The following is a 4,732-nucleotide window of genomic DNA, read 5'->3' on the forward strand; positions in this document are numbered from 1 at the left end:
GTTCTGTGTTTGCAGCGCGTTCTGTGTTTGCAGCGCGGTTCTGTGTTTGCAGCGCGGTTCTTTGTTTGCAGCGCGGTTCTGTGTTTGCAGCGCGTTCCTGTGTTTGCAGCGCGGTTCTGTGTTTGCAGCGCGGTTCTTTGTTTGCAGCGCGGTCCTGTGTTTGCAGCGCGGTCCTGTGTTTGCAGCGCGTTCCTGTGTTTGCAGCGCGGTTCTGTGTTTGCAGCGCGGTCCTGTGTTTGCAGCGCGGTCCTGTGTTTGCAGCGCGGTCCTGTGTTTGCAGCGCGGTCCTGTGTTTGCAGCGCGTTCCTGTGTTTGCAGCGCGGTTCTGTGTTTGCAGCGTGTTCCTGTGTTTGCAGCGCGTTCCTGTTTGCAGCGCGGTCCTGTGTTTGCAGCGCGGTCCTGTGTTTGCAGCCGTGTTCCTGTGTTTGCAGCGTGTTCCTGTGTTTGCAGCGCGGTCTGTGTTTGCAGCACGTTCCTGTGTTTGCAGCGCGTTCCTGTGTTTGCAGCGCGGTCCTGTGTTTGCAGCGCGGTTCCTGTGTTTGCAGCGCGGTCCTGTGTTTGCAGCGCTGTTCCTGTGTTTGCAGCGCGGTTCTGTGTTTGCAGCGCGTTCCTGTGTTTGCAGCGCGGTTCTGTGTTTGCAGCGCGGTTCTGTGTTTGCAGCGCGGTCCTGTGTTTGCAGCGCGGTTCCTGTGTTTGCAGCGCGGTTCTGTGTTTGCAGCGCGTTCCTGTGTTTGCAGCGCGGTTCTGTGTTTGCAGCGCGGTTCTGTGTTTGCAGCGCGGTTCTGTGTTTGCAGCGCGGTTCTGTGTTTGCAGCGCGGTTCCTGTGTTTGCAGCGCGGTCCTGTGTTTGCAGCGCGGTCCTGTGTTTGCAGCGCGGTCCTGTGTTTGCAGCGCGTTCCTGTGTTTGCAGCGCGGTCCTGTGTTTGCAGCGCGGTCCTGTGTTTGCAGCGCGTTCCTGTGTTTGCAGCGTGTTCCTGTGTTTGCAGCGCTGTTCCTGTGTTTGCAGCGCGGTCCTGTGTTTGCAGCGCGGTCTGTGTTTGCAGCGCGGTCCTGTGTTTGCAGCGCGTTCCTGTGTTTGCAGCGCGGTCCTGTGTTTGCAGCGCGGTCCTGTGTTTGCAGCGCGTTCCTGTGTTTGCAGCGCGGTCCTGTGTTTGCAGCGCGGTCCTGTGTTTGCAGCGTGGTTCCTGTGTTTGCAGCGTGTTCCTGTGTTTGCAGCGTGTTCCTGTGTTTGCAGCGCGGTCCTGTGTTTGCAGCGCGGTCCTGTGTTTGCAGCGCGGTCCTGTGTTTGCAGCGCGTTCCTGTGTTTGCAGCGCGGTTCCTGTGTTTGCAGCGTGTTCCTGTGTTTGCAGCGCGGTTCTGTGTTTGCAGCGCGGTTCTTTGTTTGCAGCGCGGTCCTGTGTTTGCAGCGCGGTTCTGTGTTTGCAGCGCGTTCCTGTGTTTGCAGCGCGGTTCTGTGTTTGCAGCGCGGTTCTTTGTTTGCAGCGCGGTTCTGTGTTTGCAGCGCGGTTCTGTGTTTGCAGCGCGTTCCTGTGTTTGCAGCGCGGTTCTGTGTTTGCAGCGCGGTTCTTTGTTTGCAGCGCGGTTCTGTGTTTGCAGCGCGTTCCTGTGTTTGCAGCGCGGTCCTGTGTTTGCAGCGCGTTCCTGTGTTTGCAGCGCGGTCCTGTGTTTGCAGCGCGGTCCTGTGTTTGCAGCGCGGTTCTGTGTTTGCAGCGCGGTTCTTTGTTTGCAGCGCGGTTCTGTGTTTGCAGCGCGGTTCTGTGTTTGCAGCGCGGTCCTGTGTTTGCAGCGCGGTCCTGTGTTTGCAGCGCGGTCCTGTGTTTGCAGCGTGTTCCTGTGTTTGCAGCGCGTTCCTGTGTTTGCAGCGTGTTCCTGTGTTTGCAGCGTGTTCCTGTGTTTGCAGCGCGGTCCTGTGTTTGCAGCGCGGTCCTGTGTTTGCAGCGCGGTCCTGTGTTTGCAGCGCGTTCCTGTGTTTGCAGCGCGGTCCTGTGTTTGCAGCGTGTTCCTGTGTTTGCAGCGCGGTCCTGTGTTTGCAGCGCTGTTCCTGTGTTTGCAGCGCGTTCCTGTGTTTGCAGCGCGGTCCTGTGTTTGCAGCGCGGTTCTGTGTTTGCAGCGCGGTTCTGTGTTTGCAGCGCGGTTCTGTGTTTGCAGCGCGGTTCTTTGTTTGCAGCGCGGTCCTGTGTTTGCAGCGCGGTTCTGTGTTTGCAGCGTGTTCCTGTGTTTGCAGCGCGGTCCTGTGTTTGCAGCGCGGTCCTGTGTTTGCAGCGCGGTCCTGTGTTTGCAGCGCGTTCCTGTGTTTGCAGCGCGGTCCTGTGTTTGCAGCGCGGTCCTGTGTTTGCAGCGTGTTCCTGTGTTTGCAGCGCGGTTCTGTGTTTGCAGCGCGGTTCTTTGTTTGCAGCGCGGTCCTGTGTTTGCAGCGCGGTTCTGTGTTTGCAGCGCGTTCCTGTGTTTGCAGCGCGGTCCTGTGTTTGCAGCGCGGTCCTGTGTTTGCAGCGCGGTCCTGTGTTTGCAGCGCGTTCCTGTGTTTGCAGCGCGGTCCTGTGTTTGCAGCGTGTTCCTGTGTTTGCAGCGTGTTCCTGTGTTTGCAGCGTGTTCCTGTGTTTGCAGCGTGTTCCTGTGTTTGCAGCGCGGTCCTGTGTTTGCAGCGCGTTCCTGTGTTTGCAGCGCGGTTCTTTGTTTGCAGCGCGGTCCTGTGTTTGCAGCGCGGTTCTGTGTTTGCAGCGCGTTCCTGTGTTTGCAGCGCGGTCTGTGTTTGCAGCGCGGTTCTTTGTTTGCAGCGCGGTTCTGTGTTTGCAGCGCGGTTCTGTGTTTGCAGCGCGTTCCTGTGTTTGCAGCGCGGTTCTGTGTTTGCAGCGCGGTTCTTTGTTTGCAGCGCGGTTCCTGTGTTTGCAGCGCGTTCCTGTGTTTGCAGCGCGGTTCTGTGTTTGCAGCGCGGTTCTTTGTTTGCAGCGCGGTCCTGTGTTTGCAGCGCGGTCCTGTGTTTGCAGCGCGTTCCTGTGTTTGCAGCGCGTTCCTGTGTTTGCAGCGCGGTTCTGTGTTTGCAGCGTGTTCCTGTGTTTGCAGCGCGGTTCTGTGTTTGCAGCGCGGTTCTGTGTTTGCAGCGCGGTTCTGTGTTTGCAGCGCGGTTCTGTGTTTGCAGCGCGGTCCTGTGTTTGCAGCGCGGTCCTGTGTTTGCAGCGCGGTCCTGTGTTTGCAGCGCGGTCCTGTGTTTGCAGCGCGTTCCTGTGTTTGCAGCGCGGTCCTGTGTTTGCAGCGCGGTCCTGTGTTTGCAGCGTGTTCCTGTGTTTGCAGCGCGGTTCTGTGTTTGCAGCGCGGTTCTTTGTTTGCAGCGCGGTCCTGTGTTTGCAGCGCGGTTCTGTGTTTGCAGCGCGTTCCTGTGTTTGCAGCGCGGTCCTGTGTTTGCAGCGCGGTCCTGTGTTTGCAGCGCGGTCCTGTGTTTGCAGCGCGTTCCTGTGTTTGCAGCGCGGTCCTGTGTTTGCAGCGTGTTCCTGTGTTTGCAGCGTGTTCCTGTGTTTGCAGCGCGGTCCTGTGTTTGCAGCGCGGTCCTGTGTTTGCAGCGCGGTCCTGTGTTTGCAGCGCGTTCCTGTGTTTGCAGCGCGGTCCTGTGTTTGCAGCGTGTTCCTGTGTTTGCAGCGCGGTTCTGTGTTTGCAGCGCGGTTCTTTGTTTGCAGCGCGGTCCTGTGTTTGCAGCGCGGTTCTGTGTTTGCAGCGCGTTCCTGTGTTTGCAGCGCGGTTCTGTGTTTGCAGCGCGGTTCTTTGTTTGCAGCGCGGTTCTGTGTTTGCAGCGCGGTTCTGTGTTTGCAGCGCGTTCCTGTGTTTGCAGCGCGGTTCTGTGTTTGCAGCGCGGTTCTTTGTTTGCAGCGCGGTTCTGTGTTTGCAGCGCGTTCCTGTGTTTGCAGCGCGGTTCTGTGTTTGCAGCGCGGTTCTTTGTTTGCAGCGCGGTCCTGTGTTTGCAGCGCGGTCCTGTGTTTGCAGCGCGTTCCTGTGTTTGCAGCGCGGTTCTTTGTTTGCAGCGCGGTCCTGTGTTTGCAGCGCGGTCCTGTGTTTGCAGCGCGTTCCTGTGTTTGCAGCGCGGTCCTGTGTTTGCAGCGCGTTCCTGTGTTTGCAGCGCGGTTCTGTGTTTGCAGCGTGTTCCTGTGTTTGCAGCGCGGTTCTGTGTTTGCAGCGCGGTCCTGTGTTTGCAGCGCGGTCCTGTGTTTGCAGCGTGTTCCTGTGTTTGCAGCGTGTTCCTGTGTTTGCAGCGCGGTCCTGTGTTTGCAGCGCGGTCCTGTGTTTGCAGCGCGTTCCTGTGTTTGCAGCGCGGTTCTTTGTTTGCAGCGCGGTTCTGTGTTTGCAGCGCGGTTCTGTGTTTGCAGCGCGGTTCTTTGTTTGCAGCGCGGTTCTGTGTTTGCAGCGCGGTTCTGTGTTTGCAGCGCGGTCCTGTGTTTGCAGCGCGGTCCTGTGTTTGCAGCGTGTTCCTGTGTTTGCAGCGTGTTCCTGTGTTTGCAGCGCGGTCCTGTGTTTGCAGCGCGGTCCTGTGTTTGCAGCGCGGTCCTGTGTTTGCAGCGTGTTCCTGTGTTTGCAGCGTGTTCCTGTGTTTGCAGCGTGTTCCTGTGTTTGCAGCGCGGTCCTGTGTTTGCAGCGCGGTCCTGTGTTTGCAGCGCGGTCCTGTGTTTGCAGCGCGTTTCTGTGTTTGCAGCGCGTTCCTGTGTTTGCAGCGCGGTCCTGTGTTTGCAGCGCGTTTCTGTGTTTGCAGC

This window comes from Garra rufa, chromosome 2, assembly GCF_049309525.1.
Source record: "Garra rufa chromosome 2, GarRuf1.0, whole genome shotgun sequence".
Classification (NCBI taxonomy): Eukaryota; Metazoa; Chordata; class Actinopteri; order Cypriniformes; family Cyprinidae; genus Garra; species Garra rufa.